This window comes from Lygodium microphyllum, chromosome 4 (assembly GCF_053477565.2).
Source record: "Lygodium microphyllum isolate KBCC chromosome 4, Lygodium_microphyllum_v1.1.10, whole genome shotgun sequence".
Lineage (NCBI taxonomy): Eukaryota > Viridiplantae > Streptophyta > Polypodiopsida > Schizaeales > Lygodiaceae > Lygodium > Lygodium microphyllum.
The window spans coordinates 46,882,693-46,899,467 of record NC_141138.1 but is presented as its reverse complement, the minus strand read 5'-3'; the positions used below and the strand labels follow the sequence as shown (position 1 = coordinate 46,899,467).

Here is a 16,775-nt window from a genome sequence, read left to right as displayed (position 1 = left end):
ACCTATGAGAAAATGCCTTCTGGAAGGAGATGGAGATGCAGGTAGTCCTTCCTATCATTGAATTAGAGGTTTCCACCCGAAAGGGGATAGTTGGAAAAGGAGCAAGAGTTAATATCGTAAGCCATTTAATTTTGTCGGCTTGGGGCAATCCACATGTGGAAGCTACACATTTCAGTGTCACATTGGCCAATGAAATAAAGGTCAAACCACTTGGTGTGCTAAAGGATTGGCCTATTAAAATGACAAGTATCAAGTTCTCAATGAACTTTATGCTCAATGAGCTTCATTCTCATGAAGGGAGGTCAACTATGACATCCTACTTGATCAACCCTAGATGAGAAATGCACGGGTAATCGAGGACTTAGATAACAACTTAATATTCTTCAAAAACTACACAAAAGTAGTTAGGATTGAGATGGCCACTTAAAAAACCTCACCAATTGACTTGGATGCCATCTCTACCTTACTAAAGGGCAATACCAAAATTGCATCAAACTATGGCCCACTCACAAAATACATCCCTTGTCTTGACAATGAGTGAGATTGGATGCATATCCTTGCTACCAACATTGACTTTCCCTGCTCAGACGATGAGGATGGCTATGCAAGTGTATCTGATAGAATACACAATGTAGTAAGACGAGAAGAGGCAATAAAAACAAAGAATGAAAACTCACTTTCTATTCCAATTTGAATTACGGCAAGAAGTGTCAAAACATCTACTACCATGACCTATCAAGTGCGTGCAAACAAGCTAGAGTTGATGAAGATCCTATGATTCTTGAAAGATAGGCTACATGATAGCCTCAATGAAAACCTAAAACTGCTCAAAAAGCTCTTAGCAGATCAATGATGAAACTGGACTACAGTGCACGATCTGAACTTACTCTACAACTAGGCCCTTGTCGAGAAGAACATCCAGTTGAGAAAAGCAATGACGAATAATGTGTTTTCTGATGCAAAAGATCAAGAAAGTGTGTACATTGATTGGGAACTAGAAGAAGAAGCCTCAACCATAGGACTTGAAAAAATCAACTATGACACTAACCATAACATGATTAAACAAATCATTGTCAACTCCAAACCTAAGGAAATGCATGTATTGCTTGTCAATGGAGCAATCAAGATGGACTCTAACAAGACTTGGATTGAGTACTTAGAAGTATTAGATTATGAGCAAACAAGACTCAACAAGCAAGATATCATATGAAATCGAGAGTGCTTTTGAGCTACAACTCCCCAAAGAGACACCCTTGTCCAACAAAGGCTATGATTTTAACTTCGAATTGAAAGTCGACTTAGATAATGACCCAAAAATCCATTTGCTACCTAAGACCCAATGCCCAAATCGAATCTTCCACCACTTGCAATGCAAAAGGTTAAAGGAGGAGAGGGAAAATATTGCAAAAAATGTTGATGCTAAGAAATAGCAAAAACCACATGATCTTCTTAAACACTTTAGTGCATTCAAAAAAGTAGATTGAATAGAGGTGTTGCTTGGAGCTAAATGAGAAGGACAAACTAGAAAGCTAATAGAAGCCAAAGTCAGAGAATTTGATTTAGCAATAGAGGGTTAAAATCCTAAACCCATTTTTATCATAGAGGACCTTATTGAGCATGAAAAAACTAATCTCGTAAGTCTCTTGTGAGAGTTCGATGCATTTGCCTAGTCACTTGAAGAGCTCAAAGAAATAGACCCCAACATTGGTACCTATAATATCCCCATGGTGCCAGATGCAATGCCAATCAAATAAGACCCTTATGCAATGAGTCCTAAGTATGAAATGAAGCACATGGACTCACTTTCCATCATTGCCATCATGCTAAAGTAAAAAGAAAATATTAGAGCAAGCACATGTTGGAAAGGGTACCAGAAAGGGAAGCTTACAACTTCTTTGACATATTTTCAAGTTACAACCAAGTGCAAGTTCATCCGAATGATAAGCACAAAATGGCATTCACAATTGAATGGGGCATATTCATATACACAATGATGTCCTTTGGCCTAACCAACACTCATGTCACTTTTCAATCTAATGTGCACGATCTTTAAAGACATATTGCACAAACAATTGGAAGTGTTCGTTGAAAATCTTTGCATACATACCAACTAGACTCAACATCTAAAAAAGCTTTGTGCAGTGTTTGAATGATGTAGACAGTATAGTCTCTCTTTAAACCCCTTAAAGTGCTAGTTTTGGATAAAACACAAGGACATATAGTATCAAAGAATCACATTGCAAATGACTTAATGAAAGTCAAAGTCATCGTTGATTTTCTACCACCAATGAATGGCAAGGGAGCTCAATGCTTCGTCAACTACACTAGATATTATTGATCATTTGTACTAAACTGCATACTAATCTCTCAATCTCTATACAAGTTGTCGATCATTTTTTAGTGGACCAACGAATGTCAATGTGCTTATGAGGCACTAAAGAATATTCTAACAACACCACCAATTCCACAAGCCCTAGATTGGAATATAGTCTTCCATGTGCACATTGATGCCTCAAAGTTTACCATGGGAGCAATTTTCTACCAATCTAGGGAGCACAATTTGGACTATCTGGTAAGCTTTGCTAGCCACCAACTCACAAACACTGAAAAGAATTATTCTACAATTGAGAGGAAAGGACTCGTGATGGTGTTTTCCATGAAGTTTCATCTTTTTAAAAAAATTTGGCAATACCATTCACTTTCTTCGTACACCACCAAGCTCCGTTATGTGAATAAGCCGTGCCATTAGATGCATATTGTAATGGTATGGTTACTATTACTTCTTAAATTTGACTTCTCAGTAGTCATACTAAAAGGAAAGCAACATTACATGGCCAATCATTTGTCTCAAATACCCAATGAAGAGCTGGCAAAAAAGGTATTCTAAAACAAAGAATCTCTTTAAAGCGGACCTAACTCCCAATTGGGATGATGAAATTTTTGATATCTTGGGAGATTGAATATCTGACCGCCCAATAAAAAAGGCTCGACTTTGTTGACTCATAATCAAAGCATAACCCTACCAACTAATTATTAGACAATTGTATCGATTAGGCCCAAGATAGCCTACTAAGACATTATGTCTACAAGTATGAGATGCATGAAGTTTTGGATGAAGCACATGGAAGAATTGCAAGGGTCATTTTGATGGAGACTCCACAACTCAGAAGATCTTATAGTCTCAATTGTGGTGGTCCACCCTATTTTGCAATGCTACAAGGAGAGCCTAGAAACCCAGCAGTGATAACTAGAAATGCAACCAAAGGATCCAAAATCGATCACATCCAAAAAGGAAAAAATGGAAAAGTTTATCATCAAAGTGTCGACCAAATGAGGAAAGGGCACAGGTAAAGAAGAGGGAGAGTTAGAAAGAGCCAAAGAAGAATCCAAGAAGGAAAGAAAAGAAACAAAGGTTGATGTAGCAAGGGGAGGAGTGACTTAGAAACAGAGGACATAACCCTCAAAAGGCTAGTTGAACAACCCTCAAGAGTGGAAGAATTGACATTAATGAGCCGCAACCTAGGAAGCTTGTTAGAAGCAAGCACAAATAGTGTAGGACCATTAACAAGGACGTCGATTCATAGGCGAGGGTAAGGCTCCAATAGAAATGCCCCTTCAATTGACTTAAGCTAGAAGCACACTAGAGAACATGGTTTAGCATAATAGTTTTTCTTATAATTGCAAGCCATGTGGATATAGATGAGTTTGCTAGTAGATAGGGGGTCAAAGGGCATTTGAAAGAGATGCCACCCTAGCTATTTATATAAGGTGGATCTCCCCTCAATATATTGTTGTGGTCCACACCAAGTTCAACCCCACCACTCCTACTCAACTCGCGATTCTCATACCGCTTTTGAAGATGCTATGTGTATGGAGTATCACCCTAAATGCCAACATAACATTGTTGAGAAGTTGGTGAGACTAGTTTTTGGCATGTGCCTATGTGGGAAAATTATGAGCTCAATGGCTTTGGGAAATGCTTTTGACCCTCCAAAAGCAAAGACAACAACTTGCATGTTGCATACAACTATCCACATCATGAACAAAATCCCCATCATAAGCACTCCATGGTATTGCATTTCATGAGCAAGAAGTCATATTTGTTCTACTGAAGTGTCCAGATCTATTGCATATGTATCCATTCAAGATGAGTTGAGGAAGAAGTAGAAAAATGTCTCCCATCACACAAGTTATCAAAGTTAGCAAAAATGTTGTAAATGATGAATGAGTAATTGGTATGCACTAACCAGCAATTTGGTGGAAGAGATGAGAAAAAGATAAGGGAAAATACAACGTGGCTCACCATCTTTTGATGTTGAAGTGTCTACAAGACGCTCAATTTTCTATGGAAATTCTAGTGGATCAAAGAGCATTGATTGAGGTGTTTGAGACTCTAGCCCTTAAAACACCTTGACAGCATAACTCAATATCTGGAGACTGCCCTGAGGGACCTTGTAATCATTCAGGTCCAGCTAATTCTTTCATATTTAGAAGTAATATAATTGGGCACACATCAAAACCAACTTCTAGAAAAACTCCCTTGGAAACCCATCAGGATAAGGAGACTTGCCATTCTTCTTTGAAACCACAACTTGTTCAAATCATCAGCTGAAAGGGTTGTATCCAAGAAAGTAACCCTGTCCCTAACAGCATTACACGTTTTATTCTTACCCCAAAGAGACTATGTTTGAGAGTGAGGCTGTGAATATGTCAAACAGAATAATTTTCCAAAGCCTCACTAGTGCTATCCTCAATCTTTTCTTCCTACCATCTTTAAGAGTAAGGAAGAGGGGCAATCTCCAGCCAAAAAACTTTGGCTTGAACTCTTAACAGCCTGCACTGTGACTTCTTGTACCTCCAAGCAAATTTCACCATCTTGCAATATTCAAGCATCATTTCTTTTCACCTAGAGGATCTACCAAAATATCAATAAAAGATTCCTAACCATCATAGTCTTATCATTGGTCTTCCTTCTGAACTTTAGCAGCATTATGATTGGTTCATTGTGTTGCCAGTGTTACCATCATCTCAAGCCTTGATTATTCTCTTCTTGTCGACTATCATATAAAGGAGACAATAAGTCTGACCGTTACTCTGATGGCTCAACACTATCTAGCTTTACTATCAGAGCTCAACACTAGACAAGAGGAAAACAAGGTAAAAATGATCGGAAGCTAAACACCAATGAAGTATACCTGTCTACCATGGACCAGTAATGCACATGGCAAATGTCTTCACCATTGCCTAGAATGCCAGCATCATCCAAGTCCAACCTTTTTCTAGAATTGTCTATCTAAAATTGGCAATTAAATCTATATTCTATTCCCCTACAGGAAGGTAATCCAGGTACCGGAAAATCTCAGCAAATCTCTCCATACAATTCTCCTTAGCAGACACACTGGGACATAATAAATATACAGATGCCACTTACAATGTTAAACTAAAATGATCTGCAATAATGTACTTGCAGCAGAGAAACTTTTTATCCGCTTTTGAAGTTTATTTCCAAGCAATTTATACTCTCTCAAATCAATAATCAGTTTAACCAGTACAAGTTACTTTCCAAGTAATTTATACTTTCTCAAATCAATAATCAGTTTAGCCAGTACAAAGTTTAGTAATTGAAGCACTGCACATGCTCATGCATGGCAGGCTTCAGCTTGAAAGAAAGGAAGGGCAAACTTAATTTCACAATATGATACTCCACAAAATGAAAGCATTCACTTTAGATGTTAAGCACCATACATGTACGCCTATGTACCCTCAACATATTAGTTATCACAGATGGCTTGACAGAAAGTAAGGGAAAGTTTAATTTTTCAATACAAATTCCACAAAATGAAAGTAATCAGTTTAGATATTAAGCTCCATACATGTATGCCTATGACCCTGGACACAGTAGTTGTCAGAGGTGAATAGTGCACTAGTAGAAGTACACCTACTTTGCCTGCCACTCAGACAGAGAAATAGTCTCTTCATTCATAGTACTCCAGCTCATGTCTGCATACCGTGCACCTTTAACAGCATGGAAAAAACTTTCAAGTTCTTGCAGCTCTTCTTTGGTAAGCTTCACATTGCAGGCACCAACATTTTCCTCTAGATTTTTTCGCTTTGTTGTACCCGGAATGGGAGCCACATCATCCCCTTGATGAAGTACCCATGCAAGAGCAAGCTGTCCTGGAGTACAGCTCTTCCGACTAGCAAGCTCCTTCAGCTTTTCAAACAGTTGCACATTATGGTCCAGGTTTTCTGACGCAAACCGGGGTTGACTAGTCTGAGCAAAGAAAATATAGAACGATCAATTGGCTATTATAGCAGCAGCATTGAACATCAAGTATACTGGCGCTAGCAGTGAGCTCTGTGCAAGTGTACCTTGCGCATGTCCTTGTCATCAAGATTCTCCAAAACCTTTGTTCCCGCTGAAAAGAAACCACGGCCTAGTGGGCTGAAAGGGACAATTCCAATTCCCAACTCTCTGAAATTCATTAACTAACCATCAGTAGATGCAGATAAAAAAAGTAAGTTAGAAGTACAAAGTAGTATAATCCTGCATTTCATCCTACATATTAGGGAGCTATATGGCAAATCACAGCACTCTGGTCAATAGTCTGAAGAGCTACAAGATAATAGAGGTGTTGATTCAGCAGTACAGTCTAGTATAGGGAACTAGATTTCTCTAGTCCTATTAAACATGGAAATTTTGGAAGACTTTTAGAGAATTGCAGTCGAACCCAGATATATTTTTTCCAGACAAGTCACCACATAGCACCACAGAAATCTCATAGTGAGCATAGGCATCTTGAGTCATATTATTGACATAGAGGGACATTTCAACAAGTATAAGGAGTTCAAATTATCTACTCATTACAACAACAATGCTCACAAGTGCTACTGACATTGTCCATCAATACACGCTAGCTATAAAACAGAAACAGCCAGTGCACATAACAAAGAAGAAATACCTGCAAGTTGGTATAATCTCTCTCTCTGCATCACGAGTCCACAAAGACCACTCCAGCTGGACAGCTGTAATTGGATGCACTGCATGTGCACGCCGTAAGTGGAAGCAGAAGCCTCCGAAAGACCTAAGTACTTTACTTTTCCTTCTTCTACCAGCTTCTTCATCTCTCCTATCTGCAACCAAGAAGCATCTTCTAGTGCTCAAGTGTTCATTTGAAGGCATCTTATAGTTTATGATAGGCAAAGCCGTTCAGTCTTTCATTTAGCACAGAATCAACTTTTCAGTAGTATTAGTTTTCATAGCACTTACTGCAAAACCGAGAAAAGCCTAAAACATAGCTAAAACTGTGAGGGCTATACAGATTGGATTTCAATTTTCATTATCTTAATGATATGTTCCCCAGTTGAGGCAATATTTTGCATATGGAACTGCCAACAATTGGTCTCCTAGTGAGCTTACCGTAACTTCAATGGGTACTCTTGTGTCAATTCTATGCACATAGTAGAGATCGATACAGTCCACACCCAATCTCTTCAAGCTTGCCTCACAGCAGGCACGGACATATGTGGGATCACCTCTGAATGTTCGCTGTCCATTTTCTATAGTGATTCCAAATTTTGTAGCCAATTGGACTTTGTCTCGTATTCCCTTAAGTGCCTACACATGCCAGGTCGGTTTTAGTCAGGTAAATTCATCAGAATGTGATAAGTAAAAGGCCTATCACTTGAAACTCTTGTCAACCAAACAAAGCATGATGCACTAGCTTATATGTTAGAACCAGAGTTGCTTGCATTAAGGACCCATTTGAAGTATGGCAACGTACTTGATGTCCATTCCAGACATCATTTTAAGGGGACCTTCCCTGCTTTCACTGAGGAAATAGCTAGACAGATTTCTCATAGCATGCTTGATACTGATGTGGTAGCCAGCCCTGGGCCAGCAGCCCCCTGTACCCCAACCGCACCTAGCTAGGTATGCAGTGCCTCCTGAGTAGAAGCTCAGGATGTTGATGTTGAACACTACAGGGATAAACAAGGGAAAAGAGCTCCTTTTCCCACATAGAAAAAAGTCAAAAACTTATTGTGCATTGGAACCAGAGTTTCTTGCATTAGGGCCTGTTTGAAGTGTGGCAACATGCTCGATCTCCATTTCAGGCACCATTATGGGGACCTTGGCTGCTTTCAAATAGGAATTAGCTAGATAGACTTCTCAAGACATGCTTGATACTGATGTGGTAGATAACATTACTTGAAATCGACGCCTGTGATGACTTTTACATGATGATGAGTGAGCAAATTGCAATGGATGATGTCTCTTGGGCTGCCAAAACTGGAAAGCTGTAATTATGAGTACCTTGCCTAGAAGGATTTCATTGAGATGCGGTCCATAGACATCCGAGGTGTCGAGGAAGGTGACGCCCAGCTCTGTGACTGCGTAGTGGATGAGGTCGATCATGTCCTGCTCGGGCTTGGGGGGGCCGTACGAGAAGGACATGCCCATGCAACCGAGCCCCTGGGCAGACACTTCCAGGCCCTGTGACCCGAGCTTGGTACGAGGCACCGCTGGGAGGGAGGTTGCCATAGCTCTCTCGCTCGCTCTCGCTCTCTTAGCTTCTCCTCGTCGTCGTCTTCTTCGTTCCAGGCTCAACACTGGCATACATACAGAGTCAGAGTTAGTCTCTCACAGACGATTGGCGGGTGCCGTGGTTCACGTGATGACTATCTGGGTCCCTCTACCAAAGGGCCTTAGTTCCGATGTGCGTGTCCGATAATAAATTGTTATTATCTTGCAAAGTCATTGAAGCATTAGACTATATCTCGGCCCCGGGCCAGGCCACCGGAATTCGACCGGTCTCTTAACATTGACATGATCGTTTTTTAAATGCCTTTATAATGCTAAACAATAAATGATCATCTCTAGTCAAATGAGAGCCAAAACATGTAAATGCCAAGTGTCGTGCAAAAGCTTATATCATGATAAATTGAGTAGCGTTCCTTCATGCATTTCAAATGGCAAACGATAGACAATCATTTGCTAGTCAAATTAGAGACAGAATCTGTAAGGCTACTTACACACCGCCATTGCCTGCCCATCTGCGCCCAATTGGTGGGCACAGGAAAAGTTGACTTGGGCGGCCGTCACCTGCTTACACACTGGGCGACGGACACTTTTCGTGGTCATTAAGTGTCCGTCCATCTTCCGTCCGCAATCGTTTACACACGGGCCACCACATATGCACCGGACACTTCTCGACTCATGTGTGAATGAAGGGATGCTATGGATGTTGATCGTTATTAATATAATACTATTATTTGAATACATGATTAAACACAATCATTGATGCTAGATTTTAAAAAAACGATTAATAAAATTGAAAAAAAACGATTGATAAAACTAAAGCATTACAAAACTATAAAAAAACGACTAATAGAACTAAAACCATTACAAACTTTTTAAAAACGGCTTATAACACTAACACAAATTAGTAATGAAAAAGAGAATAGGGGAGTTGAACCCCTTCACCATGCTATTGAGGCATGGTTCTACCCAGCTCTCTGCGGAAAGATGGAAAGAGGGAAATTTTTTTAGCACATAACCCCTCTTTCCACCTTTCCACCTGCATTGTAGACGCTATTGAAGTTTACTCACCGTTGTCTTTGTCGTCGATTTCCTCCGTAGAGTCAGAATCACCAAAGATTGTTCTCATATTTGTGTTCTCCCTCTCTCAAAACATGGCTTGAGCAATGTTGTCTCTTCAAGATGCCCCCCCAAGATGGCTTGCCTCCGATGTGGCTCCATTGCTTGAGCTCTTTGTATTGCTTGCGTAGTACCTGTGTTGGTTAGCGTAGCTATCTCTACTAATCCATTCCTCAAACTATTTTGTTGGTCCATATCTTGACGAGGTGCATTACTTTCTCTCTCAAGTTCCGTTGTCGCTTCATGTATCCATGCATCATCAAAACTATCTCCATGCACAATGCATATATTATGTAGAACAAGGCATGCTGCCACAATCTTCGAGACATTTTGTAAAAGCATGTCACATCTCTTCAATAATATGCAAAATCGCGCTTTAAGGATGCCAAATGCCCTTTCAACTGGCATACGAGTACTTGATTGAATGTAATTCCAATGATAATGTTCTGAAGATAGTCCATCCTTACCGCCCTTGAAAGGAGGATGCATCCAAAAGCGTACAGGATAAGCACAATCACGTAGTAGACAATATTGTCCCAGAACTTTGTTTATGCATCGTTTTCCTAGTTATGAATGTTGAAAAACATTCCAGTCATGCATAGAACCTACCCAGCCAACGTCATAGTCCCAAACAACACAATCGGCTGCCACACTTATCTATAGAATAATTGAGTGGAAGCCCTTCCTATCAAAATAATCTTCATGGTTCTCTCTTGGGGTAAAGATGGGAATATGACTACCATCTACTGCACCAACAATATAAGGTATACCTCGAAGGGCCTGAAATGCATCTGTATTTTTTTGCATTTGTTGTAATGTTGGCCACTTTATGTACATACCATGCAATCCACATGCAGCCAGTGCATTGCAAAAGTCTAGAACAGCCATCTGTGTAAATGAAGTTGAGACTCCGTACAAATCAGCTATGAGTCCCAAATTTGAGCCGCTCGCTAAGCGATGCAAAGCCACACAGACCTGCTTCTCCAAAGGTATTGCTCTTCTATAGTTCATGTTCTTGCGTTGCAATTGTGGTGCTAACTTCGTGATGAGATATTCAAATATACTCCTACTAACTCGTAACCTGCTTTTGAACATTCAGTTTGAATAACTCCCCAGAAGCCCCTGCTCCATAAAAGTTTGTGGTCTTGGATAGGCCCAACATGATTGTCGATCGTGCCTTCGCTGACCTATCCTAGCTCGACGTGCAACGTAACCACGAGCCATGCACTCCATCAAAGTATACAATTGCATCCTGTCATTGTCCCCATCATACAAATCACTTAACAATAGCTGAAACATTGCCATGATAATAACTATAACATCGATGACACACATTATCAAAAGACTTTCATCGTCCATTCACCTGTCAAAAGATTTGATGAAACTCTATGAGACTATAGGTAGACTAAAAAAACTTTTTTTTTAAAGTTCCAAATTCATCTACAGTTCAAACCATCATTCCTTTTTAAGACTTTTGATTATATCTAACAAGCTAAATACAGAGGAGGCAAGTGTATCCAGGATAATGAGCTTGCACTCTTCAAATGCTTTCTTTTCCTCTAGGTTTGATTTTTGGTTGGCTAACATAGATTGAGCGGTGCTAGCCATGTCACTGAGAGACTCCTCTATCTTTCTACCCTTCTTATTGCATGCTCCTGAACCAAGTCAACCTCTTCACATGTGTATTGGATTGCATCACAGGAACTTATTGCTCGTGGTTCTTGTTGTGGTGGTGCCGAGGGGCCATATTGAGGACTATGCGCAATTGGACGACAAATTACATGATTGTGTATTGTTGTGGGTCTCTCTACACCTAAATGTCTTGGTCATTGGAACGGTGCGAATTGACGAGGATAAGGATTGATCAAAGGAGGGCAGTTTTGTCAGAGAGAGAAAGAGGAGAGAGAAATACTGTAGGAAGAGAGAGAATAAGAGTGACGAGGAGAGAGAAAGACTAGATTTGGAGAGAGAAAGACATGAAAGGTGAGGAAGCCATAGAAGCTGTGAACAAGAAGGAAGAGAAAGATTGTAATTGTATTGATATGTCAAAAAGATGTGAAAATTTACAACTTATCTCCTTATATACCAATGTCAGTGTGACATGGCATATTATCAACATTTTTAACTATTCCCAACTTCTTACAATCCATCCCTTTCCAAAAGTTTTTGTCCTCAAAAACAAACCTAGAAACAAGCTAAAGAGGAGATGGATAGAACAGAGTACTACTCTGTACAGCATTACAAGGGATAAAAGAAAAGATTACTTAATACTCAATAGTATTACTAATCTACACAGGAGGTCAAAATCAGCCTGTAGCCTCCCGGATCAAAAGGAAAAGTTGTATCTTTGCCATGCATAGGATCAACTTTCATAAGATCGAAATCAAATACTGCTGGAAACATGATCATCATGATAGTACTCACTAACAAAGTCTCCATTGCATGATGGTCTTCCAAGTCCACATGCTGTCCATAATCTGCGTTCTTGAACTGAACTTCTTGTTGTTGAACTTCTTGTTGTGGACTTATACCAGAATGGTCTTCAACAAGATGTTCTTCATCATTTACATCATAATATTCAAATAGCAAGATTATTTTGGCAGACTTTGCCCTACATGTGGCTTGGTGATTACAAGATAGTGGCTTAGCACAACGATAGCATAAGCCCGCAGCATGCAATTTCCGTATTGTATCACTAGTAAGGTGTCTAACACGTTTAGCTTTAGATAGCAATTTACACACCTGTTCATCACCATTGGTTAGCTCTATGATAGTTTTGACATGCTGCTCATAGTCATCTTGCTGCTCATGCATAACAGATGGATGTCCATGCTCATCATGTACAACAGATGGCTGTCCATATTGCATATGGTGATAATAGCCCTGTTGCACATCAGAGGGACAGTTTGGTTGAGCATATGCATTTGCTTCCACTGATGTTTGCTGCTCACATACATAAGCATACTGCCTTTGATCATTAGTCCCACAGCATTGGTCATCATCACTTGCTTGCTATTGATCAAAGCTAGAAGTGTACTGATAAGCATAACCATTTCTGTTACATCCATAAGAACTGGGCTGGTCAACCAAGAGAGCTTCACAAGTATAATCATAACTATTTTGCTGAAGAGATGGATTCTCATAAGCATAAGCATGTTGACTATAGTAACCATTTTGTTGCCGAGGTTCAATGGAATGATACTCATGTAATCTTCCTGTTGGTAAAGTACCCCTGGAATTCTGAGTATGCAATCCAAAAGCTTGATTATTAGCTCCATTCAAACTGCCCAAATAGTCATCATGCCTTTGTGAAGCTTCTCCTACTTCATACTGACTATTTGGAATGCCTCTTCTTCCAATGATCCCATCTCCATGACCATTTTGGTTGGATGGCTGAAGTGGGACTGAAGGGTCACTGTTTGAACAAGCCTTCTCATTAACTTCTTTTGATGCAACTTGCAATTGTATGAGTTTAGAGATTTGTGCCGAGAGTTGGTCATTGGATATTACTAACTTTTCAATAAGAGCCTTGGTCTGATCAGTAGATTGAACCATCTGATCCATTCTTGACAACATGGCCTCATGTTGCTCTCTATGCCTTAGTTCATGGGCACACAAAGTATCATTGAGTATACTAATTTCTCCTTGTTGTTGAAGCTCTTCAGGGTTCTCTTGAAGTGTACTTTCCATCATGGAATCCCTGATTTGCTGTGCATAATCCTTCTGGACCTTATTTTTGCCTTTATGTCCTGACATACTAGTGCAATCCTGCACCCTGTCTAAACCTGTAAGTGCCTTGTTTTGACCCTGTTCCAAGTGTTTTGAGTACTTCTTATCCAACTTGAGTCGATACCCAATGCCTATACACTCAAATGAGTAAGAAACAATGTTCCATGAATATGGCATTACAAGATTGCATCCCCAAAGCCTATATATCCTCAGATGGTGGTTGGTTCATGGATGTTTTCCACAAGAGAGCTAAAACATGTTGATCAGAATTCTACAAGTTCTACAGGTTCAGTGATCTGAAGGTTGAAGAAATTATGTCAGAACTGCAAAAGGTCTTAGCAGAGATTGAAAGCACAAAGGGGGTGCTCCTCTCTATCACTAATTTGAAGCAAGCAACAATAAAAGAAAGGCAAGAGGCCAATAATGCTTTGGATGTTGTCTCCAAGAAAATTCAAGAACTTACTGAAGAACAGGACTCTGTTAATGAAGCTTTGGTTTGCTGCTCAAGCTGCACTTGTAGAGACAGAAGAGTAGATTGAACTTTTAAAGTCAGATCATAGTCTGCAATAATCAAATTAAAGGAAGAGTATTCTGATGTACAAGAAGGTAAGAGACAGGCAGTGTTGGCTGAAAGTGAGACACAAAAGAACATTGCTAGCTTGAAAGTGGAGTTGGACCATGTCAGGTCTACTGAGTTGGCGTCTGTTACAGCTCTTAGCAAAGTGTTGGAAGAGCTAGATGAGTTGAAAGTTAAGCTGACAAATGCTGCAGAAAATGAGTTCTCTTCGGGATGTATGTTGCCACACTTAGAACTCCGAACTTTGCGTATCAGAAGCAGAACGCTGCAAAAAGAAAGGTTGAACACAAAATGAACGCAGGTAATGGAGGCCAGAGAATGCAGACGAGCTTTCTTTACTGTGGCATCCCTTTCTGGCAGAGAATGGCGATATAGAGGCAGTAAATGGGAGGCTCGAAGAATGGAGAAGCAGCTTTTCTTCGCACTTTTGGTCGTGTCTTTGAGTGTTGTGACCTTGAAACTGAGGAGGTTGTAGCTGTCAAAGTTGTTCGAAGTGCAGAAAAGTACAAGGAGGCAGCTATGATCGAAGTAGATGTGCTTCGAGCACTTTCAGAGAATGACAGGACTGGTTCATGTGGATGTGTCCAGATTAGGAGTTGGTATGGTGGCTTGGAGCTAAGGCCAGAGTCTAGAACTTCCGTGGTCGCACCAAACGAGCCCTCTGACCAGCATGCATCTCAGCAGAGACCTCGAACGCCACAGCATGAAGACCAAACCATCAGCAAAGGCAATGAACTCTGGACTACCATGGATGATGGATGGGGCTGGTCTTCCTACCAATACAATGTTGCTTCTCCCTAAGCACATCAGATGAGGTTCTCCCACCGTTTGATCAAGCAAAAGCCCTTGGTAAATGTAATATGGACGTGGATAGAATTGATGAAGGTTTGCCTTATGGAAGTGAAGGATTTCTTCTAATGTTTGCTCGGTGGAAGAAGTTGGAAAGAGACATTTACAAAGAGCGAAAAGGTCGATTTGATATCACAAACACAGCAGCCGCTCTCAATGACCCCAAAAGATTTCGAATAGAACTAATGTTTAGCTGCGGTGCAGCCATTGCTCTGGATGCAGCCTCTGAATGCCTTCGCGATCACACATTACCTATATCTTCACCTGTCGCATTACAAGGGAATTCCTCTTACCTCACTTTGCAGAAATTGGAGAAAATGATTGAGCCATTTGCAATGCCAGTGGAGGATTTCCCCGCTCCAAGTACACCGCAGGGATACTCAAGTTATTGTCCTAAAGGCGTCAGGGTTTTCGAGAAGCTTGCTAATCTTTGGCCCTTTAACACACACGATCCCTCCCGACCAGCAGAGGCTCATCTTTGCCAAAAAAAAAACAGCTAGAGGATGGCCGCACCCTGGCTGATTACAACATTGCTGATGGAGATATTATAGGTCAAGATGAAATCTCATCAGAATTAGGAGAGGAGGAAGATGGTGAGGAAGATGAGAAAGATGGGGAGGATGAAAGTGCTTCTGAAATTGGAAGTTCAGAAGGGGAAGATAGTGTGATTGGGAGTGGCGAAGACATACACAGTAGTGGAGATGATCCTGAAAGTGATGACGATGTACCTCAGGAATCTAGAGAAAAATGACAGTATGATGGTGAAGCTGTTTCTGAAGAGCGCGTCCAAGGAAGGGAAGAGCAGGCCACTGTCGAATGACAATGAGCTGGTGAAAACGCTGGTTCCTCTCTACAGTGGGCTTCCTTTGTAAGAAGTTCTCTTACAAGGAACTGAAGAAGCAACCGACAGCTTCAGCGACTCCAGTAGGTTAGGGAAAGGGAGCTTCGAAAATCCTTTCACACCTTCGCGTGCAGATCAGAGCTTCAGAGAGCCCGGAAGCAAAACCGTCAATGAGCTTGGGTTTTCTCCAGGGAAAGGATCTGGAAAAGAAGGCGGAGAAGAAGCTCAAAGGGACGCAGGATTCATCGTTGACAGCTGCAACAAGACCGTCGTTGTCAAGAAGAGCATTATGAAGCATGGCATCATGCAAACGGCCATGATCTTAGGTGGAGGAATGACGGCCTGGACCAATAAGGAGACGCTCTCAAAGATTCTTACGCTGTGACACAACTGAAAACGAGCGGGGATCTAATGTGGTTGAAGCAGCTCTTGACGACATAGAGCAAGAAATACAACGGCTCACACGAAGGTTAGCAGAGCTACAGATGCAGAAGCGGAAAAGACGGATGAAAAAAATCATCTTGAGTCAATCTGAAGGCCTGCAGCAATTCATTGTGTCTTGAAGCAGAGATGTTGTGTAAACTCCCAAGAAAGCTGCCATTAATGCTCCTGCATGCAGTCCTTGTGGTCCAGAGGTGTAAACTCCCAAGAAAGCTGCCATTAATGCTCCTGCATGCAGTCCTTGTGGTCTAGAGATGCTTTGGAAACTCCCCTACTGCTCCTGTACTTGTGTACCTGTGACTCAAAATTCCATGTAACTAGAAAGTTGTAACTAGGTAAAAATGAGGGACTAACTGGGACCAAGAACCAAGGCTCTGATACCACTTGTCAGAGAGAGAACTAGGGAGAGAGAAAGAGGAGACAGAAAGACTGCAAAGGAGAGAGAAAGATTGCAAGAAGAGAGAGAATAAGAGTGACGAGGAGAGAGAAATACTAGATTTGGAGAGAGAAAGACAGGAAAGGTGAGGAAGCCATAGAAGCTGTGAACAAGAAGGGAGAGAAAGATTGTAATTGTATTGATATGTCAAAAAGATGTGAAAAATTACAACTTATCTCCTTATATACCAATGTCAGTGTGACATGGCATATTATCAACATTTTTAACTATTCCCAACTTCTTA

General features: G+C 40.8%; 1 pseudogene across 1 annotated transcript; it reads right to left on the bottom strand.

Annotated features, from left to right (window-relative positions):
• Window positions 1-5,687: 5,687 nt before the first annotated feature.
• Window positions 5,688-8,644, bottom strand: LOC148037001 (auxin-induced protein PCNT115-like; annotated as a pseudogene). The gene is made up of 5 exons (XR_015690544.1): window positions 8,315-8,644; window positions 7,421-7,618; window positions 6,963-7,134; window positions 6,373-6,475; window positions 5,688-6,274 (listed from the first exon to the last, which is right to left on the bottom strand). The product of XR_015690544.1 is annotated as an auxin-induced protein PCNT115-like (transcript).
• Window positions 8,645-16,775: the final 8,131 nt, after the last annotated feature.